Here is a 27,012-nt window from a genome sequence, read left to right as displayed (position 1 = left end):
TATACAGAAAAATAAACAAGAGAAAAAGCTAATTATAGCAAAGCAAGTCTAAAAAAATCAAGAAATAGTTTTGAGAATAATGTTGTCTTATAATTTAGCTGCATAAGCTAGCGAGTACATCATCTCATATGTCTTATGTAAGCAGTGTGAGTTATCAGTGAGTAAGTAAAGGTTGTGTCACTGGGACGCTCCCATCAGCAGAACATTTCTTTCAACTACAGTCATACCTTGAACAACCAGGTGACACAACACAACATGTGCAACTTTCTGCTGGCTGATTCACAACTGTGGAAGAGAAAACAGATGTGTGAGATGATAAAATGAACTCTTTAGCAATTAGCTTTCCCTTTTATTTCCCCCTCAGGAGCTTTAAGGTTGGAAAAAGGGTCTTATTCCACACTGTCTGACAGTATCATGTTTATTGTATATCATGACAAGTTAGGAACGTTTGGGATCTCAATTAGAATCCAGAATAAAGTCCTGTGGATTTATGCAAAGTCTGACTGCACAGCGTGACTTTGTAATGACTGACGCATCGAGTCAGGTCAAGTTTTTAATCTTAACATTTGCTTATAATCATGTAACAAACAAATACTGTGAGACTGATTTATAGAGATATGGAAAAGTGATGCAGAGTATAGTTTAAGATCTGCTGAATGTAGGAAATCAATCAGGTAATCAAAACAGTTTCCAGTGTGAAGGTCTGCAGTGGGAAACAGACCAGAACCACTGACAGTAGCAGAGTGAAGGGCTTGCTCCATTTTATTATGCCACAAACTGTTTCGCGCAAGGACATTTGAACATGAGAACGTAGTCCTAATGGTGTGTGTATATATATATACATATATATATAAAATAGCTTATATTATTATTTTTTATGTATGATCCATCATAAAGATACAGCAATGGAAATGCGTTGCAAAAAAATAATTTTTAGATATTATAAATCATGATTTCAGGGGAGCTTATGTCTTGATGAGTACATCATCCCCATCTCCCCTTTAGTTCACATCCTGCTGTCTGGATGTAAAGACAATTTCAACAAATATAACAAAAATGAATAATAATTTAAAAAATAGGGAAACAGTTAAATCAGACAATTGACAATAGTAAAACAGTACATTAGGAGAGCTTGGAGTTCAATCATAGGCAGTTTAAATACATATATTCTACTATTAAGTTCCTGTAGAAACATACAATAAAAAAGGAACTCATGTAAGTCATATGAATATTATATTCATGTGAGCTTTAAACGCCAACTGACTTTGATAAAGCCAAATCCAGCTGTAACGATTAGTTGATAAATCGATTAGTCAATCAAAATAAAATGAACTGGCAACTAATTGAACAAAGTCTTGAAACTATTACCACGTGTAGACTGTGAAGAAACAAACTATACAGCCACATTTCAGAGTGAAGTGTTTGTTTATGTGAGTGAGACTGGATTTTAAACGTGGTCAGTTTGGGAAAAAAAAATTTTTTAACACCCCTAAACCTCCCAAACACTGAGTTTCACTAAATATATGGCTATACTGCTTATCTGAACCCATCAAGCTCTCAGTTAGGCGTGTGCATTGGTTTGTACATGATAAAGTGCCACGTGCTGCACTTTTATCAGTCCACGCTGAGACAAAGATTTCCTACAACCCTGCTCAGGTGAGTCCGACCGGCCTGTTACTGATACTGAGGCTGTCAGACAGTATAACTTGCTTATATTCAAATGTATTTATGAGTCTCTTCACAGACAGGTTTGTCACAACAAAGTGCTTTTTACAGAACAAAAGGTGAACGTGATATTACTCCATTATAGTACATCTGCGCGTGTGTGTGTGTGTGTGTCCATAGTATAGCCAGCTGAATGGGTGTGTTCTCAGCTCCAGCACAGAGGAATGTGAGGTGTGGTTGTCAGCGTTGCCCAACACAAGGCAGTTCTGCATTCACTCTGACACCTATAGCAACCAGCGGCTGTTTAACCAACAGTCCTCTCCACAGGAGACTGTATCACAGTGTGTTCAGACTGCTGGAAAACCTCACTGTGATCTAAGTTCAGATATCACATCCAGCCTGTCCTTGGCCTGGCAAAAAAAATGTCACTATTGGTCCTTGGTTACAAACATTATCCTTTGTTAAAAGCCCACTCCACTCAAAAATGTGATTTATTTGTTGCTTGTAACTGTTCTGTAATAAATCTTTGTTTGAGGTGTGAGCCCACATGTATGATTTTGACTAGTCTGAAAGCCGATCATGGTCCAATATGCAACAAAGACGCAGTCTCAGAATCCAAAAGCTATCACAGGCAAATATGGGGGCAATGGCCAATGTTTCGGGGCTCTCAGTGTAGCCAGCAGATATCTGGATATCCAGCCCAAGATTTTCTCTTCTGTGCGCCCGTCATTATTTACAGTCCAATTAGCAAATTGAGAAGTAATGATGGTGATTTCTACAACAGGTATCTGCGTATGAATGCTAAATTATTGTCAGACGATAGCCGATGGGTTCCAATATTGCATTTCACCTCTTTTGCTCTCCACACGAACTGATCATTTGTCTAAAAAGAAAAATAATCTTCTCACGCATGTTAACGCTGTCTTAGTAAGATATTACAGCTAATATTGCGTTAGATTTAACAAGTAACAAGTTGCAACAGTGGTTTGTATAATATCCCAGCAGAGGAACAAGATTAATTTCCTTATTTTATAAGTAAGAAGTCCCTTATTTTCTATCATGCTGGGTATTTTCAATTTTGAATCTTAGATTAAGGAACAAATTCTTAAATTCAGCTCAATAAGGTGACCAAAACATTCATTTTAAGTTTCCATTGCTTATAATAAGCACAACTTGCTTACATTCTTTCTAGTTTTAAGGTCCATTACGAACTTTCAGTGGCTAGACTTTGACTGATTGAATTTTTTTGATTTTTACAAATGAAACCAGAACGCTTCCTTCTTGTGTCCTGTCTACAGATTCAGCATGCAGATATCTGTTTATAGAGATGAACAAAAGCGTAGTAGCATGGAAATCTCCAGTGCACATACAGTACGGTGAGAGCAGACGTCAGTATTTCCATATTTACAGATATTGCATATGTGAGTGAGAGAATGAGTGGATGTTGTTCACAGAATCTTTAACCAGTCAGTGGAAGTTGAACACAAATTATTATTCAAATTATTTCCATCATTTTTGTCTGGTCTTTAAGGCCACGTTCAGACTGCAGGCCAATGTGACCAAAGTTGGATTTTTTTGCTCAGATGTGACTCAGATCCCCTTTTTATGGCAGTATTAACTGCACATATCACATGGAATCTGATCTTTTAAATTCTGATTTGGGCCAAATTTGGATTCAGGTCTGATTATTTCTTTTATGTCAGTCTTGATCTGCATTTGTCCTGTGGGTCATTTCAGGACTGTGACTTGTTCACACTGGACTCTGATATGGGCCACATTTTTGGAACAAAACAAAAATAATCAGATCTGAGTAATAAATCAGAATTGAGTCAAGGCTTGCAGTGTGAATGTAGCCTAAAATGCAATCTGACCAATAGAATAGGTCGATATTTCAGTCTGGATCTGATTTGTTAATAAGTCTGCAATCGATTGATTGACAAATGAAGACAGAGAATGATTCAGCTTCTTTCAGCTCCAGTTATTCAATAAAGATTATCAGTGACATCAGAGAGAACCAAAACGCCACAAGGGAGGAGAACATTCCTGAAATAGTTACAATAGTTGCATTTTGGTGAGAGACTGGTAGGCTACACTAGATCTCCAAAAATGGTGAGAGAGAGAGCGCGAGAGAGAGAGAGAGGGGGAGAGAGAAAGAGAGAGAGGTTCACATGCTTCTTAAAACTTTTGTGGACTTCCGCCTAAAAAAATGAAAAATAAAACAACCCATCCCCTCCTCTCTTCCCGCCTCTGACAGGCGGTACAGGTAAAGCAACAACTATTTTGCGTGCGTCAGCGGCGTCGTGCGCGCGCCCATTTTTACGCACGTCTCCGGTGTGCGTGCGGCAGGTGTAGCCCTGGCCCCACCCACAAGGCAAACTTCTGTCAGGCAGAAAGTTGATGCTGTCAGTCCCAGCAGAGCAGCGCCGCAGAGGGAGCGTTAACAGGTAAGAGGCTGATCATTTACTGCGCACTCTTTGGATTTCAACCTGGAGCTTTCCACTGCGCTTGCTGGCACTGGCTCCCGGGGCCCCGTAGTTCTGCTTTCAGTTCATTCCGTTCTTAGAGCTGGAGTTGAGCAGGCGGTGATCAAAAGTTAACTTTAGTCTGCTGAGGGGTTCTTAGAGGGACTCATGCAGGGTTAAATCACAGAAACTGTTTCAGTGGGATGAATAGAAACTACAGCAAGGGCAGTGTGTCGACCCAATGTAAGCCCATTGCCTGTTATTTTTAGAATGATGCAAAAACATTATAATAGTGTACATTCAGCAGCAATATGTAAACACAGCCTGTCGTTATTTCCCTATTTGAGCAATAGCATCAAATATGACTTTAAAGTCATTTTGTATTTAACCAGTTCACATCAGTGACATATTTTATAGATATGTCATTATTCAAAACTGTACAGTGTAATAGTGAACAGTAAAACGAGTGATTTGCATGCATTTTGAGCAGATTATTTCCTGTTTATGGAACTTTTTATACAATTCTCTGTCTGTATTAAGTATTTTTTATCATTTTTAACAATCATACAGACTTAATATATATAAAAATAGCCTTCTTTTTTGACAAATTCAGTTTTTCTTCTTCCTGACGCTTGACCATTGTTCTAATAGACAATTTACTTTACATTTACAACTTAATGCTGAGATATAGGCCTACTGTGTATAGTTCTAAAATGTTCAAGTATGTTTTAAAATCAAGAAGGTCTCCTGAGTCGAGGTTTTGGCGACCCCTAGTGGGGGTCCCGACCCCCAGCAAAAAGTGCCATTTAATGTAAAAACAGGAGATTAAAATATGCCAGAGTATGATAACAGTTAACACACAGGCCAGGCCTTCCACAGGAACATTACAAAGCCAGTTCACATTTCAGTAAAGTTAGACAAAGTAGCTTATGATCCTTTAAAACAAAGTGACGTTTATTAAATAAACATCATTTTGTGTAATTTAGGAAACTTTTGGAAATTTGGGAACTTAGGAAGCATAAATGATCTAAGTTCTAACAGCATGAAACTCACTATATGATGATTGTGTAATTCCCATAGTATTACTAGTAACGTTGGTGAAGTCATTATGAATCTATTGAGTAACTCAGACATACTCTTAGTTCCAAGAATACCTTCAGTGTAGGATAATATGATATCATACTGAAGATTTAAAACAGGGCTTCTTCACGTTTCCACAGGTTAGAGTTAAGACTTTCAAAGACCTTTTTAAGACTATTATGAATGCAATTTAAGACCTATTTTACGTCCGATATTGCTTCCATGTCAGTTTGGTTTTGTGGTTGTTACAGCATGATCAATACATTTGGCACAGAGCTCTGACCTCAACCAGCATCCAACAGCTTTGGCATGAACTGAAAGCTTCCCGGCCCGAGTGCAGTCCGTTAGCCTGTAGCAGGCTACTCATGTGCAGGGTTTTGGAATGACATGTTCAACAATCAGTTATGGCTGGAATGTTAGGGCGTCCACATACTTTTGATCATTGAGAACGTGTTGTCAACTTAGTAACATCACTGGAACATTATGGCCATCCTACAGGAGAGATAAATACCATAAATAACACAATTACTCGCCATAAAGCGCCCTACAATTGTTTTATTGTCTTGTTATAGTGACCCAGCTGTTTCAGCAGATGCAGTTGTCTCCTCCTACCATTATTTAATCTTTAAACTACATCTGACTGAAACAAAAACCGAAATGTCACAATGATGAAACATATTGTTTGGTGTTGTGTCAAAGTGCCACTCTGTGCTCAGCCAAAGGGCGAGTCCGACTGTACCCTGCACTGTGCGCCGATAAGAGAGCTGCTGGAAGGGGACGTTATCTTTATTACAGCTGGGCGGAGGGCGCTAATGTCACTTACACAAGATCCACGTGGAGCCACAGTGTCAGTCATTAGTTAATTAATGACAACCGTTATAACAATAACAGTCTACATGTGTTTGGATGAAATGGCCAGTTGGGTAATTGTACAGTAATGGTGAAGACTTATGCTATGTTCATATGCTAGTGGTAATTGAGAAATCCTGGACTTAAAGGACTGGCAGGAATGGAATATAATATTCATAGGTATGTTTTCATTAGCGTATAATCACCTGAAAATAATACCAGTTGTGTTTGCGTTACCTTAGAATGAGCGGTTTTCCACGGGGACTGGGTCCTCTTCTACGAAGTCCGCCATGTTCTCTAGATAGGTTATTTTGTGTTTTTCGCTTTTGGAACGGGGAGAGTTTGCTGGCAAATAACGCCACTATTTGGATTGTTTCTTCTGAAAATCCAGAAGATTCCAGGCCCCTGAGGGTTGTTTTGGCTTTTTTAGCTTATAGTTTTAGTTTTATGGCACATTTAGAAAAAAAGAAAGGGGAAAATGATCAAATAAAGAACCAGATATTTTTGCCAGGAGTTTGTGGAGGCCAAACCAGAGCTAAAGGGAGAGTAAATATTGGACGTAACGTTCATCAAACATTCCTCCAATGTGATAATGTTGCTCTGTCTTCTTGTCTTAGCCTGTAAATAGGCAAGTGTTTGCTAAAAGATTAGCCAAAACAACATTAGAATTTAATATACCAGCTTGTTGTGGGGTTGTTCAACTTCTGTCCAAAAAATCTAATAATGCAGCTTTAAATGGGCTTTGTTTATAATTGGCAAGCTAGCTTGTTGCTTATAGTAGGTAGCTAATTTTGCTAGCTTGAGAGCTAGTCTCCAGAACAGTGGTGACACAGGCTGACCTCAAGATAGATAGATAGAAAATGTGTGGTCTTGTAAACTGGTGTTTACAGCCTGGAACCAAAGCTTTATTTTAATTCTCTCCAAAATGGATAAATTAGGAAATGCTAATGCCTCGTGTTGTAGTGTGAGCAGCGGAAACGGTGTTGCAACTGATGTGCCTGCTTCAAATAGTGTAAATGGAAACAGTTGAATGGACTGGTGGAGGTGTGTGTACAGTTACCAGACTGTCGTCCTGCACTCTGCATGTAAAGCACTGTTGTGATGCTTTTGTCTCACTGACTTCTAAAGCAAACAGACGAGTCAGTCATGCATGTTTAAGTGTTTTCCAAGGCTGAGGAATGCTGAAACCCCGACAGCAGCATCTCCGACTCTCTGCCTGTAGCTCTTCTCTTTCAGAATTCCTCCTCTTTATCTTACTGTCCATCTTTTTCTGCTCTAATTGTGTTTATCTCCCTCTTTCTTTCTCACTTTCTCCCCTTCTGTGTGTTTTCATTGTCTCTTCTGTCATTTTTTCCTCTCTTCTCTTGTGCCTCTTTCTCTTTTTTACTTTCCTCTTTTTCACTTTCCACTCCCTGTCTTTTTCTTTCTCTTACTCTTTGTAATTCTGTAACCAGGAGGCCGACTTCATTTTACTTCATTTTTTTCTTTTCTTTTTTTGTATTTTGAATTTATATACTTTATAGAATTTTAGACTAATTTATATATATATATTTTTATAAACATTCATTTATTTACTTATTTATTGATTCTTATCTTTTCAGTTTTTTGTATTTTTTATTATTTTATTTTTTGGTAATTTTTATTCCATTTTTTAAAAATATTATTGATGCTAAATGTTTTCTTTTAAGTCTATGTCCTGCCACAACTGCAAACTCTGTCTCTTTGCCATTGATTGATTTGTTTGAATGAATTACACCTGACACTACCTGTTGTCATATTGTGAGCTTGCACAGGAGGGCATTAGTTATGTGCTTGTTACTGTACAGCAAATGTGATCTTTCCCTGTATTTCTTCCTCACTTTGTCTCTCCTCCCATTCATATTTTTTTCCTCCATTTCCTCATACCTCTCTTTAACTTTCCTCCCGATTACTCTCACCTATTTTCATTTCGTCACACCACTTTCATTTCCTATGGCCAGTCGCTCTGTCACTCTTTCAAACTCAGATAGTGTTTATCTGCAGGAGGAGACGACTTTGTGAACAAAACATTGTAATATTATGACAGTGGATCAACCATTTATATCTGTTTATCTTCATCCAGCTCTCTCTGCCTCACACTGACACACACCCATTCTCTCTCTGCCTCTCTCTCTAATGTGTTTTAATGGGGCTACATTCTTTCCCTTGACTCCAGCCCAGTTAACCAACCAGACCAACGAGAAAACACAACAGTGCTCTCTCATAGTTTAACCCAGCACACACCCACCCCTTCTCTCTCTCCCTCTCTCTCTCTCTCTCTCTCTCTCGCCTCCCCTCTGTCTCACACACACTTGATACAACTGCTGATACAATACTCGAGTTTCATTGCTGTTACTAAGTAAATACTATTTTAGGTACCATACTTTGAGAAAACATGCGGTTGTAGAGGCTAACAGGCTGGCAAGCTAACTGCTAACTCACCAACCAGCCAGGAACATGCTAACGCTACTCAGTCAGTCATAATAGCTCCCGAGTTTCTTTCAATTGTATCTGTACTGTGCTGTTTACTCCCTGTAGCATTTTAGAATTAAAAGTTTACACCATTTCTCTCGATAATAGAGTTATTGAAGGGACTAAAAGCTGTCGAGCTAATGAGCTTGCTAACTGATCTTGTTAATCCTTCCTTAACAACACTAGCTACTTTCAAACTAGTGATTTACTAAACCTGGTTGCAACAGTAAAACTTAAAGCTGCAGTAGGTAACTTATTATAAAAATAATGTTTTGTTATATTTGCTGAAACTTTCTCTATATCCTGCCAGTAGTACATGAAACAGATAAAGTGGGCATGACTTTCATTTATATATACATTGGTATATACATTTGCATTGGCTTTTATAATACAGGACATATAGACATTCATGTAGGAATCTGTATATTAAGAGTGAATTGAAGATATCTAAATAAGCTAAGCTCATTAAACCAACAGCGTTTGGTCATTTAGTCTACATATTTAGCATATCTTAAACGTAATTTAAAATAGTCTCAGTTTACCGATATTGGCAATTGGTAGTATTATGTAACAGTTAACGTTACACCTGCAACCCGTTTTAATGTCAATACTACTACTACACTTAGGTCAGTTTAGACTTAAAACAGCTATGTTTTTATTAGTATATAATAACTGACTTCAGGCCTTTAAGTATCACTATTGTTTCTATGGTTACATGCATTTTCTGTGGCAAGTCTTTTCTCTTGTGAAACCAAAATGGTTCTCTCCGACCATAGTTGCTGGGATTGTTTTCTGCTGTCCGGCGCACCAGAATGCGGGGAAAAGGATTAATTCACTTTAAGTCACACAAGGATAAGATTTATACTTTGTTATCAGTGTGATTGGGTTTTACAAGAGAAAAGGCTTCAAGGATGAGGATTGACTGGTTGGTTTGGGAATTGCACAACTTCCCCACCTCAAAGTGGATGAGACAGTCCCAAATGGGGCTGGGTCAAGGGCAAGGCTCTAGGGAAATTATTAGACTATATCAACAAAGTTCAGTACCAAGTGATGATATCAGTGTTTTTCAAACTTGCTTCCCTTCCTCCAAATACCTGTCTTTGTGTGTGTACTCCCATTCACCGAAACCTCCATTACCTTAGCTTTTAGCTATGTCATAGAAGTAGAGTGATGATCTCAGGCTTGGCTTGAACACACACACACACACACTATGCACACTTGATGTCAAAACTGTGGTGAAAGGTTGCAACTTGCCCCCACAGTGATGTACTGCACATATGCAAACCTAGTCTATGCATAGTATGTCTATCGTATGCATATTCAGACAGACATATATTCAGACACATCATTTTGGCAATTAATCGATTAGTTGTTTGGTCCATAAAATGACAGAAAATGGCGGAAAAGGTTGATCACTGTTTCCCAAATGTCTTGTTTTTTCCACAACCCATATATATTCAGTTTATTGGACTAAAGAAACCAGAACATGTTCACATTTGAGAAGCTGAAATCAGAATTTGGAATTTTTTTTCCTAAAATGTGACTCAAAAAGAATCTATTATCGAAATAGTTTTAATATACCATAAGCTTGTCTGAATCTGTGCACCTAATTTGTGTAATTCCTTGATTATTTTTAGGAAAAAGAAAATCTTGACGTGAACATTTTTCAGATATGTTCAATATGAGTACTTCTTCTGTCTGATCTGATGATATAACCAAAGGAGCAGTTGTTACTTTAAGGGATCAAAATTGTGTGTAGATCATTGAACTTTGTGTGTATCGTCATGTTGCAGTGCGCTTCCATTGCTGTGTGATGAGCTTTTGTTCAGGGTGCTGTCTCTCTATCAGTATGGTTCAAAAGGAGAAAAATATGTCTGTGTCTGTTTGTCTTCATTCTCTTCACTTTGTTCCTTTCATGTTTGCAGGAGGGATCAAACACGTCCCGACCGAGACATAATAGTAGATAGTTGTACCGTGAAAATTATTATATCTGCGGTTTGTGGAGCTCATAATGAAACTCAGCCTGAGAAAACAAATGTAAATGGTTTGAAGCACGCATTCAATGGGGATTCATTTCTAATAACAAAAATGCAATAAAATACTTAATAATGATAAGGTAAGTGTAAATATTTAATTGGTAAAATACTTATCATGGCAGTAGTGTTTCCAATTACATAAAATATACCGTAAAAATATCCACTTCCTGTCTGTTACTGGTCAAACCCAGTAGGGTTTCAGTTGTTGGGGACATTGCTGTTTAGACACTTTTTGTTTTTTTCTAGGTCTCAGTTGGAAGACTTGAGTTAGGAACACAAGCTTGGCTCTATAAAGAAGTATAAGTATCTAGTGTCTGCCGCTCCAAAGTTTTACTGAACAAGTTGTCCATTGTGTACTACATTCATTTCTATTATAATACAAATGTCAAGTCGTCTGGTATGGGGAACACCCCGAGGTGGCATCTGGCACCCATCAATCATTAATGCAATGGAATTCATGTATACCAGGAGAAAGTTCCCATAAACCTCTAAAAACGTCACTGTGCGGTTCATTAATCATTGCACTCTGTGCTACAACCCTGACATCAACCTACTTTTATTCCACACAGGGACAATTGTCAAAGTCTGTTTGAGATCAACCTTTTGCTGATTATCAGCTTGCTGTGAAAAAATCATTCAATGAATATATTTACTGCTAATGATAATGTAAACACTAATGTACCACTGATGGTGTATGCACCAGTTTAAATAACGAGCTTTGCTAAAAGTCCTAATTTTGTTGTCAGTCTGTGTCGATATGTAATTAAAGATATCAAAATAACACGCTTGTGAGGAAGTAGCCTTAGATTTACATAACATGCTGACTCATTTACAGTAAATCTAAAGCAACACAATGTATGCTAGATTATTAGCATGGAGCTTGCTATAAATCAGCACAGTGAATGCTAAAGGGTTAGAGAGCTTACTAAAACATAGTGTTTTAGATTGGAAGTTGGAGCTTGCTATCAACGCAGCAAAGACAACATTTTTAGCAAAGCGCTTCCTGTCACTAAACTCGCGTCAAAGTGTTAATGCCTGGCGTTTAGAATAAGGTGAGCATAAATTCAAACTCCCAAACCGGGACCCTTAAGTGTTCCACACGTTCCTACACACACATATGTGCTTATGTTCACACCACAGGCATTTTCATGAGGAAATGATTTCAACACTTACACCTACCGAGCACACCTTTCAGTACCATGGAGCCATGAACGCACCATTTTGGTTGCCTACTGTACGAAGGAGTAAGCCCCATGGAGCTCTTCAGAAAAGACCAACTTTCTCTTTGGCATGACAGCTAACCGTTACCATACTGACAGGTTCTGTCTGTCTAGGGACTCAGAGGCTAGCAACAGCCTTGACAACGACGGATTGACTGACACACAGAGACAAATAAGTGTTGTGCGTGGTGTATTTGTGTTTTTATATTGGGTTAGGTAATAATTAGTGGTAGAGAACGTGACAGACGTCTGTGTAAGTGCTGAAAACATTATTTTAATCGTGGTGAAAAACGGGACAATTTGGAAGGCAGATATTTGTTGGGACTTGGGACACCCAGCTTGAAACCGGGACAATTTTGGACAAACTGTGACACGTCACTGTAATAAAAGATTATACAAAATATTGAGTGCTAAATTGTTAGCATGAAGCACTGGAGTCAATGCTGGGACATTGTTGGTATTTATTCTTCTATCTGAGAAAGGCTGAGTGTCAGTACAGTGACTGTCATTTTACAGAGAGGATGTTATCACTGTAAACATTGCGTTGTGTCTGGTATCACTCAACATCCTAACTGGCAAGGTGTAAGCATTAAGAATTCTATCACTCATCACAGGAGACTAAAGTGTTAGCAGCTTAGTATGACTCATCAAAAGGGTTAAGTCAGTCACATGATATATGGATGGGTTTCTCTTCTCAGAAAGAGGATAAACATGATAAAAACCATCCTAAAAACATGATCTGTTGCAGCTAGCACATTTTGATTTTAGTACTGATCACATAAGAGATGCTTACGATTCTGACTCAGTGTGTCATAATGTCACAAACTGCATGTCAACAGTGAATCATGGGAAAGTAGGAAGGTGGATGGAGATGGTAGGTATGTTAGCAATGAGGGTGTGAGCCTTGACTGGTAGGGTAACACACACACGCAAAATTGTTTGGAATGGTAACACTGCATACTTATAAACATTTCCATTTGTGTGTGTGTGTCTGTTTGTGATGGACTGTGCCTGTAAATGACTCCTTGTTAAACTGTGTGATGTTTGTTGTGGCCATATCAGTGTGGTGTTATGTATTTCAAATATCAGTTTGTAATGCAGGCGGGCAGAGAGGATCTTGGTATGTCCGATAGACAGTCCTGTCTGTCAGAAACTCACCTTTCTCCGTTAATCCTAAAAGGACTTGTCATGTCTTCTGACTGCCTAGAATTAGTAGTCCTTGGTTGAGCTGTACACAGCTCACAAACATATTCAGCCTATAATGAGGTTTTACATATAGGCTTGGACTGTACTTCTACTAAGTTCACTGCATGACAAGCTGTGTGAGTCCAATATAAAAAATATTAAGGCGTATCAGATTTTGTAATGAATCGTAGCTTGATGATGTGAGAAGGAAACGAGTTCAAGTAGAGACAGGTCGTCAGCTTGCATCATCCATTTGTGCTGCTCCCATGTTTGGAAAAATGCAAAGTCTTACTTAATTCATTTAGTTAGTCACCAAAGCTGTAAATAAGCAGAATGTGGACGTGTCTCATAGTGTGACCACAGGTTTCAGCACATTTCACTCACGATTGTCAGCTTTTGTTGATCAGTGTATCCCCTCTACAGCTTCTTTCACATGGGTCAGGGGCCACTCGCCTGTGGGTCTGTGCAGGGCTCTTCAGGGCAGCATTTACACTTTGTTTGGAATCAACTAGGAGTGTGTAGTGAGGATGACCAGTGATAGTCACCATAGCTGAACAAACAAAGAGTAGAACCATCTGCAGAAGTCCAAACTGCAACAATAGAGCATCCAGTGAGAGAACAGTGCAGCCCCGCCCACTAGGTTTGATTGGCATGTGGTGTCTGGGCAACAAAAGTGGAGAGTGATTAAAAACATCTCAGATTAACACTTTGACACACATTAGAGGTTCTGGGGTGGTAGTAGTAATGGGGTGGTTGTAATGTATTACCACAAGGGGTGTAAGAAAATATCCATACACTGGTATCACAATATTATCTTTTGTGTCATGCTGTATCAATTCTCAAAAACACTGTATCCACTTTTAATTAAATCTAGTATTTTACATGCAAAGATTTGTGACAGATAGCAGTGTCGTTATCTTCAGCCATTTGACTCTTTCACCCCAGTGCTCAGAATGCACGAAAAGTGCTATGCTATTGGATTTATGATATACGAGTGTTGATCCCACTGTTAGCCTTAAATTAGTTTCTGTGGTTGATTAAACTGGTAAATTGAAGCCCAGATAAGATCTTTAATGATCTGCAAGAACACAATGTTTTGAAACACTCCACTGATTTGAAGCTGAAAGAAAAGGTCCATGGGATAACACTTAACACAGAAAAGCTGTTGATGTACAGTATGTGCTTTTCTAAATGAAAAGCAGGAGCATGTCTCCATGAAATGACTCCTGGAATGCATTGAACTCTACAGATTTATAGTACTTTATGTAACCCTTAAAGATGATCTGGATTTAAGTATAGGCCATAAGACTGAAGGCGCTGTGACATTCCCAGAATACCCATACTGACCTGGGCACTCTGCCTCAAGGAAATATTCTGGTTAATGGTTGTGCACTCTACACAGATTTGGTGGCGATATCAGAAACAAAAGTCCTGAGCCACAGACAGGACATGGTTCCCACTCTTTTTAAAGAAGTTTTCTTGAGTTTTCTTGACAGCACAGGACAACACTTGCTCAACAGTCACAAATTCACCAATAGGCCTAGTTTACATATTTTTCCCAGTTTTATTCCTCTTTTTTTCAATGATGCAGGGTTCATGATGAAGTGACGCAGGTTCATTACATGTAGGTGGACAGCGCTTAGGGGACACTTGCTTTTCGTCTCCATTGATTTGACTACAGTTTGTTAGTTTTCCTCAAATGTAGGTACATTTACATAGGTGATCTCTTAGGTGAGTGAGTGGCTAAAATACCATTAAGAATTTCCAGGACAACAAAATATATTTTGAGGATATTTGGACATTTTGATTTATTTCCAGTACTTGAAAACAAGTCTCTAAATATCCAGGTTTTCCAGGACGAGTGGGAACCCTGGAGGAGAGAGGTTTCTGATTTTTAAATCACATGGCCACTAAAACACTCCACATGTTCACTGTCTTATCAAAAAGATTCAACTCTCTTCTGCGTGGCCATGGGATTTTACCCTGTTCCAGGAGTCTCCGTCTATTTTAACCAAACAGGTTAGGTAGAAAGCAAAGAAATGCTACCTACTGATTTACACACGTTGAAAAGCACATGTGACAGTATATATATATACAGTGATGTGTTTTGTTGTTGCTGATTTTATTCATTTTTGATGTATATAGATTATAAACATAAATACTCTGGGGTTTTACGGCACTTAAATTCTCTTTTCTAAAATACATACACTTGCAAACTGACGCATTATCTCAATGCTTCTAAGTATGTGTCTGCACTGAAAGCCTCACTCTTTTACCTTTCATCCCATCTCATCAGCCTTTCCAAACCTCGCATTCCCCACCTTAACATAATGTTCAGGCCAATCGGTTTAGATTTTAGGGTCATGTGTGTGTTTTGGAGCCCATTTTCTACATCTTGTAATTTCTCCTGCTAATGGACGCCTGAGAGTCCTAATTATTCATCTCAGTCATTTAAAAACTGCCATCGCGCTACTCCTGAAATGCATCTTAGTGCATTTTTGCATTTTATAGCTCCTTGTTTTTATCCTCCCAAGTTTTAATGAGTGTTGTTTTGCATTATGCAGTACCTCCAGGCTTCAATTTGGCATCTGGGAAAGTTGGCTTGACTCCAAGACTGTGGTCACCCAGTGCTTATTACTCATTAAGCCTCGTCTGAGGGCCGAGTGGGTGCAGGCAGGCTGGGTGGGTGCTGGGTGGGAGCTGCATTGCTTGGAGAGAAGATGTTGTTGTTGTTGTTTTTGTCGATGTTCTAGTTATTGAGGTGAACGAAGAAATGAGAAAAGTGAAAGAGTTTGAAAGTCTTCATCATCTGCACGACTTTCTACTTCTTCTGCATGCACGAGCCATCTTTATTAGGGTTGGAGAAATATTGATATTTTCTAATATATCATGGTGTTTGTTTCTGTATTGAAACTGTAAACATGACATATTGCTTAGGACTTCCTGCTTAATTTCAGAGTAGATTCATTCGTTTGACAGTTTTCTCTCAGTTTAAACCATTCAAGGATGGTAGTGAAGGGAAAGAGAAAGTAAACTTGAAAGAGAAACTTGCAAGTGTTAATGCCACTGGATAGCTCATACTGACTTGTATGATGTCATAGTTGCGGTCTTGTGAATGTTAAAAGTACTGTACATTGTCATTATGGCACTCCTTTAAATGTAGCTTGAATTACCTTGAAATACGGACTTTGGCTGAAGTGAAGCATCCATATTTACGTACAACCAGTTCTGTTAAGTTTGGGCAACAGAAATCACTTGGTTAAGGTGAGAAATGCATATCATCCTTATTGTTAAAAGAAACTGAGCAGACACTTTGTTTGCCTAACCATTCACCTGACCTGCTCCCTAAAGCCCAAAGTACACTTCCAATGTCCGCTCGAGGATCAGCAGGACGTACATTTCGTCATTCACCCATGTCCATCAAAGACAAATATTAATGACCGCTCTGACAGACACGTGAACATTCATGTATGCAGACACCAAATGTGGTACAAAAAGAACCACATTCACATCCGGTGTACATGTCTGTTTTGGAGTATATCCAACCCGGTAGAGGTTTCGTCAGGCTCCTTCTACGGTAAAATAGGTTATTTTGAGCTTTTGAACAAATGGCTGATTCTACTTTAAGGACAGTGAAGACAATTGTGTATTCAGCAGCCACAATCGTGAAGCTCTGCTGTATGTGACTGCATACCTGTCTGCTTGAATGTTTGGTTGTCTACATGTCTACCTGCTTTTTCTGTGGGTTATTCTACCTGTCTTCCTTCATGTCTGTCTGAAAAATGACAGAGTGGTTGGGTGGTGTTGAGATCTGTGTTGTGCCAAACCTAAAATAACCTGTGGTAATACCTGTATGCAGGGAAAACATGCCATTAGTCAGTGTACACAGTGCATGAGGAACAAAGTTAGCAGATTATGTCTCATTATTTTTAAATATTGCACTTTGTCAAGTAGCATGTAGTAAATCTGCCATGTTCGTGATGTGTGAAGACAAACTTTTCGCACAGTTTACCTTCCATATTTTGAGAAACCCATTCAAATGAAAATATTGAGAATCAAATTCTCTAACTTTTGGTTTTGATCGACATTTGGCCAAACTGATTTTCCTTTTACTTTGTCTTTTAGATGCAAAAATTCTTCTTTCTGAAAAGGGGAAGCAGTTTAGAAAGTCATGCAGAATAACAGAGCATAATGCAACGCATTTTCTGTGTGAGTTCTTCTCACAGGGGCTGCTGAAACTGCTTCTTTTGTTCTGTTTCACGCAGATAATGATAGTGGAGCGAGCGACAGAGATGTGATCTTAAACTTGTATAATTGTTAAATACAGAGGAACTGGTTCGTTTCTGCTTCAATTAGCAGGGGAGAGAGCAAATACAGGAGAGGTGATATGTTGCTTATTCACCGCATCACTAAGTACAGACAAACTGGTTCCTCTGTGTTATAGAGCAGAAGTGTTTATAGAGAGAACTGCATGCCACTGTATGTATGCATGCTGTGCAGTTCAGTTGAGATTAGACCTAGGATTAATATATTCAGCAGGACAGGCCTGCCTTCTTCCAAACCTTTCACAGGCTTTTTTGGGATTGTTGCAGCCGAAAATGCCTGATTCCATTTCTAAAGAATTAAAATGCATGTTGCAATGTTTTTAGCGATTTTGTTTTGCAATAAAATTGCAGGAGAAATTTAAAATTTAAAAACCATTTGCCTTTTTTTTTGTAGAATTCATTCAATTCATTAACTTGTTCCAATGAGAATTAAATCACATTGTTTGGAAGGTAAATGAGAAACGTTGCTCAGTGTTTTGCACAGGAATCACAATGATTGGTCAACTTTGTGGAAAAGTTGCAGTGATTGGACAAAATTGTAAGGTTGGGCAGAAATAACAGGGATTGGTTAAATTTGCATTAATTGTTGCGATCATATTCTGGGTGAACCAATCAGGAAAGAAGCAGTAGCCAAAATACTATAATTCAGCATGGTAAAATGAGCAAAACAAAGGAAGGAACAGGGTCTATTTGTTGTCTTTACATTTAGCTCTGAAGGGCCAGAAGCAAAGAACCACTGAATTCACAAAATATGTGGGGCAACACTTTCATTCCATTGTACACACTTCTTTTTTTAATGCAAGAAGAAAGAATTTGTGAATACTAGTTATTTGTGTATTAGTGTAGTGCTCAATATTGTATTGTTAAAGTATCACTTTTTCTCACTGTTGTAGCTCCATGCAATGCATAACATGTGCTCATGCTATGTGATGTGTGAATTCACAGTGATTTCAGATGGAATTAAATGATGAAACATTCCTGGTCAGTAAATGAGCCTGCAGGGCGTCTCCTGCTGGTTCAAAGTGCACCAGCACACAAGGTGACATACCACAGCCGAGAGTCACGAGCAAGGCATGCTGGGTAGAACAGGTCACTAGTGTCCTTCACTGATTTGTTTGCTGAGTAATGACATGTGTCGTTATCATGACAGTGCAGGTCCGCACTCTGACCTTTTACTAATTGAAGCGTGTCAGTTGAAGGTGTGGTTGTTTAGTTTATTTTAAATGTACTTTTAGAAGTAGCATCAAGTGTCCCTAATAGCTTGGATTTGACTTTTTTTAGATTCATTTTTATTTATTTTTTCTGGGAATTAACTATCCTTTTAAAGTCTTATTTCAGAAAACGACCCGTCCTCTTCTGGGTGAACAGTAAAACAACCAGACAGCATGGATATAAAGGGTAGAGACAGACTATGTAAATGATAAAGATGATTCATAACTTCCTGCGGGTGGAGAAGCAACCTCACCTGACTGCATAATAGGATTTGTTCAAACAGGGAGAGTCTGCAGTGTCTCATCTGAAAAGAATGACGCTCCTCTGGGCTGCTGCCAGAGTTATTCAGGGAGGGAGAGTAGCGCTCTTATCACTATGATTTTACAGAAGTTTAGGTTTTTGATTTGATATCTGCAGTCGGGACTCCACACTGGCTTGTTTTTCACTGTGATCATGTGGAGCTTTATTAAATATTATTAAAAAGACAAACTACTTTTACTTAAAGCTGCAATGGTTTATATTTTCAGATGAAAAAAAAATTGGTCAAATGAGTGTAATGTAAAAGGGGTCACTTATAGTAACAAAACCACGGAGAACTCTCACAAACTCTGCAGATCTACTGAGCGTTTTAGCCTCTTTTAGCTCATAGTTTTGATTTTACAGCAAGTTTATAGTGGAAGATCTAGCAGTTAATGAACCAGAGTGAACCTTTGTGTTTGCTGGATGTGGAAATAGGCAGCTGCTTGGTAGCATATTAGCCTGAACAACATTTTTAGGCTGTAATATGACCAGGATGTTTTGCCCGTAAAGTAAATAATTGAGCTCTAAGTAGTTTTCAACAAAATAATCTCTTTTTTAGTCAATTTTCAGTTTCAGTTGTTTTTTGTAACCACCTGACTGTTAATCGTGTTACATAAAATATTTTCTGTGTGTGTGTGTGTGTGTGTGTGTGTGTGTGTGTGTGTGTGTGTGTGATAGACAGAAACAGGGCCTGAAAAAAGCAAAGTCAACAAAAAGGTAGAGCGAGCTGCAGACATGCCCTCCTCACACCTTCCTGCTTATCAAGGTGTGTCTGACTTGGCGAGCGACCACAGTCATCAGGCCCCACCCAGACACACCCTGGGTTTGGAATTACGACTCATCTAACTTGAGTGGGGGGGGGCAACTGGAACCCTGTGGTCCAACCCAACCTCAGGTGTAGTCATGGTTTCTTTTTTCATCATCCTGACTTGACTGAACTTGACAACGTTGTTCTCTTACTGTTAGTCTTTGTGTTAGTTTGTTTATATTGAGTTTCGTATTTTGTACTAGGGCAGTATTAGCCAAAGATGTTCTTTTCAAAGCCTTAATATTAGATAATTAGTTCATGATGATGTAGACAGTTATTGATTTAAAGCTGCTGTAGGTAATTTTTATGAAAATAACTTTTTGTCATATTTGCTGGAACTTTCATTACATCCTGACAGTAGTATAGGAGACAGATAATCTGTGAGAGAATCAGGTTCCTCTGGCTCCTCCTAGTGCCTCTTATGGTAGAAGCCACGTGGCCTGAATGAAAACAACCTATCAGATGGAAAGCTTTTTGGGCTGGTGACTTAAAGAGAGTTGATTGTTGAGTTGCATCCACAGCGTCGATATTTGCTGTGATACTGCCGATTCATTTTTCAAGAGAAAGCTAACTTTATAAAGATAAATTCCTTTTTGTTTTGTTGTTATTTTCCTGGATGTCAGAGCTCACTATCATCCACATTTTAGGTACAAATGTAGCTACATTCTAATGCATCTGATTGTGTGGATGTCAGTTGTGATTTCATCTGCAAATTGACTTTTTGGAGTAGACTTCATTTTGTCATTTTTCCTGGATGAACACAGACTCAAAAACCTGCCTCAAATTGTAATGTAGTCTGTAACAGAGACACATTTATATCTACATATTTACATATATTTTTATTCGGTGTTCAAAGGCTTTACTGTGATCCAGTTTAGTGAAACTTTCGTGCGTGTAGAAGTTGACTGCTCATTTCATATATAGCTTACTTTTTTTTTTCTCCGTCTGTCCACACACACACACACACACACACACACACACACACACACACACACACACACACACACACAAATGAGAGGTTGAGTAAACTGATCAATCAGGCACAGAAACCCTGACAAACTCTGGCAGGATATTAACTAAGAAACTCACATTCTCTCTCTCCCAGCCTCTCTCTCTCTCTCTCTCTGCTTGTCCATTCTGGTCAGTGGGAGGTTGTAGTTAGGGTCATCTCCATGTACACAGAAGTGCAGCCCACCCACTAACACAACACACACACACACACACACACACACACACACACACACACACACACACACACACAAACCCCCTGTGGTTTGAGCTCAGTCAGGAAATTAGTTTTTAGTCAGTCTGTCATCATGAACACTTCTCTCTCTCCAAATCCTGCAGTGAGTATTTTAGAAACATTTTACAGCTCAGGAGTTATTAAATGGCGTCCGAACGTGGGAGAAAGTTTGTCTTCTTAAAGCCGTTAAAGCTAACTACTTAAGCTTGCTACAGTAAGTTACTTGTCAATGGCCTATCAAAAGAATTTTAATGGTAAGTTTCTTGAAGTGATATGTTGGTCTATTTAAAAACACGTAACTACCGTTAGTCTTTTTAATGATTGTGTATTGGGACATTTAGTATGTTTTGGTCATTGTTAAGGCAATGCTACGTTCTTTTCATTGCCTTAGTGATGGAACAGCTAGCTAAACGTGGTCATTTAAAAGCTTCAGAGTGTTAGCTTAAGTTGCTCATTGTAATGCTTTAGTTCTCAAGCAGCTAGCTAGATTGTTGGAAAGATTGTCATCTTAAAGCCTCATTAATTTGCAAATTTTGTTCTATTTAATGTGTCAGTATCAGAACATTTAGCTACACTTGGTTTAATTGAAGCCACAGACATGTAGCCACAGTTAGCTGACGTCAGGACACCATGTTGTGTTTAGCCTCTGGAACTTTTCTTTCCACATTCTAAGACAAATTGGCATCGACTACCACACCTGCTAACAGGAAACGAAACCTTAGTGATTTTTAATAAGGTCCAACAATGATTACTTTGTGAGCACAGAAGAACTACAGTTCCCAGCAGCGTGGGTACGTAATCATAATGTGGTTTTGTTCATATCCTTTAAAGCTCTCTTCTACAGTAAATTTTCCATTTCCAAACTTTTACAGCCCCCTTGACTCTTCTGTCGAGCAATGACGTTAAGCCGCCAGAGGTCTAGGGCTTATGGGAGATGGTGTTTGTTAAACTCATGTGAAATGATTTGGGTTGGTACAGGAATCTTTTATCTTTATTATCATTTAAAATCCTGAGAATTTAATGTTGTTATTCTGACAACCTTAGAAATTACATTCATATACTCCTAATTTGTTGCTGAGAAATGTAATTAGGAAAACAAATTAACAATATAAAAACATAATTTAAAGGAGACAGGGTTGGACAGTAACTAGGAGAGAATTCTAGCATCTCCCATTCCTCTGGCACTATTTTACTTTATAATGAGATTTTTTGAAAAGAAAGGACTTTGTTGGGTCCACTGATTGTCACACGCTTCTTAAACGCTGTATATCAAGACTTTTTTTGTCTTTTGTTTTAACAACTATAAACTCCTCTCTTCTCCCCCAAGCTCCTGTCAATGCATGTAATCTTTCTCAGAGGGATTAAAACACAATGGGCTTGTTTTGATTGCATTTAATCAGACAACACAGACTCACTGTGTCACGAACACCCAGCCCACTCATGTTGTGAATGCATCCTTCATATGGCGAGTGAGGGAATTAATTGCCTGCTGTCCATCTGTAGTACTTATATATGTATGAAGATTGGTTTCCTCCTTTAAGATGAAAACATGCATACGAGCCAACCGGGTGAGCTGCTTCCGCGCAGTCTTACAATGGCTCTCTGTGGTGGGTTTCAAACAATGGTGGGTGGGAAGCTTCTACCACCTGAGAGTCTGTTCAGTAGGCAGACTTATCGCGGTTACCTACACCCTCATCTTCAAAACAATATAGAGCATTTCTGATGTTATCCTAAGAGCACTTTGACGTTTAACTTCTGGAACCAACTTAAACAGTGTTGGAGATGTTCTCCACTTCTGCTTCAACAAGAAGGAACATTTCGGTTTTGTAGTTTTTTTTGTTTTACTTTACCTTTTTGTTCTTTTTTTCTACAAAGTCAGTGTTTGAACTTGTACTTGCTGCCAATCATTCTGCTTCAGACACAGACTAAAGCAATCCAACATTGTAGAGGATCATGTTTTTACCTGACCCCATGCTTCCTGTCACTCACCTGACACGCTGACAGGTGGAAATAAAAGTCTCCTTCAGGACGCAATCCCTAAAAGAACACGTCACCTGACAAACAGCACTGTCAAGCTAGGTGTAAATGTAGAGGTTGGATTTTGGAATGTTAGAGTCACTGCTAGTCTTAATAAACAAAAGATGAAATATCTCTTTGTTTCATATAATCACATCACACAGTACACTTTAGCTTAGTTCAGATTTAGATGTATTGTTTTTCAGTGCTGAAATAATTAGTTGACTCATTGATTAGTCAGTTGAAAAAGTCTTAAAAAATAGTCATGCTGTAAGAACTACAACATGAAACCGACATTGAACCAAAACCAATTTTCCTTCATAGTCTTCATAAATGTTTTATCACTGTGGACATAAAATAGGTCTTAAATTGCAATGGTCTCCATTTGGTCTTAAAAAGTCTTAAATGTAACTTGTTGGAACCTGCAGAAACCCTGTCTTCATATCGACTAATGCTGTCATGGTTCATAGGGGCTTATCTGATGGTGTCATCTGACGTCCACATAAACTGGGTGTGTTGAGTTTGAGAGACATCTGTGTTTACCAGGCAGGGAATATCCATATTATTCTAATAATGCTATTTCGATCATACAGTCTCCAATGTTTCCCATCTTTTATTCCAGCACTGCACTCACAGAGCTAGACAGATAAACCCTGACGATAACTAGCGTGCCTTGTTGCGTCCGCTGATGTCACCACCAAACAGTTGTGTGCGGCTATTTTGGCCTCTCTCATCATTCAGGAGCAGGAGTCGCTACATTTCTCTCCCATCATTCCTGTTTCTCCCCATTCCACAACAAAGAAAGAGTTTGCTAAAAGTATCAGAGGAGGATGTTTAGCAGGTTGGGTGTTGCCCTAATTGTAGATGACGATGGTATCTGGACACTCAGGTAAAACAATTTGTAGAATGTTCTTCAGACATTCGACAGCCAAAGTGCACCTTTAGAGAACAGAGATTGAGCATATTTTTTATAAATAAGAAGTTTTCACTATGTCAGCAGCCAGTAGACTCCCAGTGGGGTTTGGTTGCTGCCAATGCAATGTTGTGAAACATAAGGCTGATTTCCTGTATGAGGGTTACTGTGATGAAAGTTTATAAAATAACAAAAACTGCCTCTCTCTCTTTAAAGCATCCAGAGTTCCAGAGAAACAGAGAGGACTTCCCTGCTTCGCTCGACAAACTACGGCAGTTGATAGAAGCCAAAGTTCACATCCTACAGTCCCCCATCACTGAGGAGCAACAGGTAAATGTAAAATCATTCTCAACTTAACAAATGCTGAGTATGGCTGGAAAGAGACTGCATTTAGGGGTGCATCATACTGCAAGTGCTCGATATAATAGGATAATTCCTATTTAATGGTGAATGATAAAGGTAACGTTTTCCAGTTGGACAGATTTTAATCGTCCAGCACTTTCCTCTTTAATGAGTTAAAGCTCCACAAACACAGCTGAAGGTGGACAGAAAGTGTTTCAGAGCAGCTTCACTGGGGTCTGAAACATGACGCCTCCAGTTAGAAACAGTTAGATGATCATCAACGGTGCAGAGGCATCAAGTGTCATTCTGTGTTTGCTGGCGTTGAAGCGCTGTTGTTTTTATTTTAACTTGATGTTTTTAAACCATGAATCTTTGCTCGAGGGTACAGGCCTAATTGCTCAACACTGCCTTAACTGCATTCCTGCTAACAGTCTATACAGGGATTTGTTTTTATTGGCACTCTCTTTGTGTGATGCACTTGACTTTCTTCTCCACTTTTGATGGTGAGAATCTGCCTGTCTGTCTCTCTTTGTCCCTTTCTTTACCCTTGTTGTGGATCTTTCCTGAGGCCATGTCCAGAAAGCCGGTTTAAATCCACTGTATTCCTCATCTCTGTTCAATAAGGGTCATTTTTCACAAGGCTTAATCACTAAACATTTGATATATCTGCCGATATAAGCTCATTGTAGATATATCTGTATCGACGTACCCGTCAGCTGATAAGTGACTAAAACTGAAGAACAGAAATGCCAGATAAATATTCTGACAGTGTCACCATTCTATTGCTCGTCCACTAGTGAAAGAAATGTCTTTCAAGCACAAACATGTTCTCCTTGAATCTCTTATTTATGTCTGTTGAAGTGAATAATTATAATGTCTGAAGAGACAAATATTATTCAGCCACTTGTAAGCTTCAGTGCGGATAGTGAGGACTAAAATGTACATTTGAAAAACAAATCAGATTTGGCTGTTGTGTGAATAGTGCCAGTTTGTCTTTCAGACTGAGTCACATGGACACAGATAGACAGAGCGACAGACGAAGGGGAGGATGGGGGTGATCATTGCGTTGTGCCAGGATGACTCAGTCGGTCTGTTGTCTTTCAGCCCACAGCCGCTCGCTGAAGGACAAAGAGTTCAGACTCAGGACCAGATTAGACGTCCTACTCCAACTTTAGCTTTACTCATTAAGTCCTCAAGTGCCTTTTTTGGTTTCTCGTCTATCCTTCACCACTTTGTGTCTATCTGCTGATCTACCTGTCTGTCTGTCTGATGAGTCTGTCTACTCCAACTTTCCTCCTTCAGCTGGTGATTCATCACTCTCTTCTGTTTAACCCAACATGTTGCTATGTCTGACAAACGGAGACAGCAGACTACTCAGAGCTCAAGTGTAATATGGGTACATTCTCATATCAAATCCCCTCTAGACATTAGATGATAACTTATGTCTGTTTTGTCTTTTTATTGTCAGCACACAGTTTATTTATCTTAGATTATGGTTGTAAGGGTATTTCCTTTCACCCTGGTAACAAAAGGAGGATTCTTTATCTGAGTGTGTTGTTCAGAGAGAAAACCACTTTAAATCCAGCCTGGATACGACGCTGTTATTGCCCAGCAATGAAAGTGATCGGCGTGCAGCAACTTTATTAGATTTGCTCCCTGCGTGGGGAAATGGTAGTAGAGGTGCACCTAATAACATGGTAAACCACTATTTATTAGACTCCTAGAGTCTAATGAAGTCTCATTGAGTCTAATGAATGCTATGCTAGCAGCTAGCCCTGCAAGGCCACTCGCCTTGTGACTTGTTATTTTTATGTATGCTAGCAGCTCTTGTATGGCTGTACAAGGTAAATGCTAATGTCTGTATGGCAACATGCTCAGAATGACAGTGCTACGTCCTGATGATGGTGCTAGATGGAAGGTTAAAGGACCAGTGTGTAGGATTTAGTGGCGTCTAGCAGTGTTGTTGCAGATAGCAACTCAGTCACTTCACCCTCCTCTTCCAAGCGCAAGGTTATACGCTATTTATAGCAGGCTAATTGAGCAAACACACTGATGCTCATGATAACATGCTAATTTACTGAATGTTAGGCTACGGCCAGCTATGAACATACTGAACACCTGATCATGGATCAGTGCTGAAGTGTTTGCTTTATAGTTGGCCATTATTTTGTGGACCTTCTGTAACTTCTCTGTCCTCCTGTGATCAGGGTTCGGTGTGCGAGGAGAACCCAGGGAGAGGAGGACTGTGGAAGTTTGCAGCTTTGAGTAAAGAGCTGACCTTTCACCTCCAGCAGCTGCAGAGACAGACAGAGCAGGAGCTCAGCAACATACACACACAGTGAGTTAATGACGTGCTGTGCTCTCAGTAGAAGGAGGCTAAAGTATGCTATGTACATGAGAGGGCACACAGAGCCTTCATTTCTTTGCAGTAGTCTGTTCCCTCCTCAGAGGATACTTCCAGTGTAGCTCAGGCACACTGCTGCAGGCTGGATGTTAGTAAGCCTATTACTACTCCACAAACTGCATTATATGATCATCAACTCTCCAAAGGTTGTTCATAAAATGGTTTTTCTGGTGATAAGAATTAGCTTATGACTCTCTGTTGAGTCTTGATTAATGATTAATATTGATTTTGCAAGCAGGAAATACAGTCAGGTTAACACTGATCAACAACATAAACACCATACACAAAATTCACTCATTTCATTCACTCAGTCACATTTTTTTGTTAAGTTTTAAAAGTTTTTTTCAAATATTTTATATATTCCTAAAAACAATACACTGTAAATGTTGAATATTGGCAAAATACCCACTTCTTGCTTCTGAAACTGGACCCTGCTCTTTATAAATCAGGAGCATGTTATAC

The 27,012-nt window shown here is 39.0% G+C and overlaps 1 protein-coding gene across 4 annotated transcripts in view; it reads left to right on the top strand.

Annotated features, from left to right (window-relative positions):
- Nucleotides 1–3,998: 3,998 nt before the first annotated feature.
- Nucleotides 3,999–27,012, top strand: part of LOC127370170 (cingulin-like protein 1) — a 59,478-nt gene continuing 36,464 nt past the window's right edge. For 3 of the 4 annotated variants that reach the window (XM_051411966.1, XM_051411964.1, XM_051411962.1), the window contains exons 1-3: nucleotides 3,999–4,109; nucleotides 24,021–24,134; nucleotides 26,354–26,484. The gene's annotated coding sequence lies outside the window, so the exon portion shown is untranslated. The remainder of the gene's footprint in view (nucleotides 4,110–24,020; nucleotides 24,135–26,353; nucleotides 26,485–27,012) is intronic. The other variant, XM_051411963.1, reaches the window with a different exon arrangement.

The sequence above is a fragment of the Dicentrarchus labrax genome, unplaced genomic scaffold, assembly GCF_905237075.1.
Source record: "Dicentrarchus labrax unplaced genomic scaffold, dlabrax2021, whole genome shotgun sequence".
Classification (NCBI taxonomy): Eukaryota; Metazoa; Chordata; class Actinopteri; family Moronidae; genus Dicentrarchus; species Dicentrarchus labrax.
Note: the sequence above shows the minus strand (reverse complement) of the source record. Positions and strands in the feature narration are given on the sequence as shown.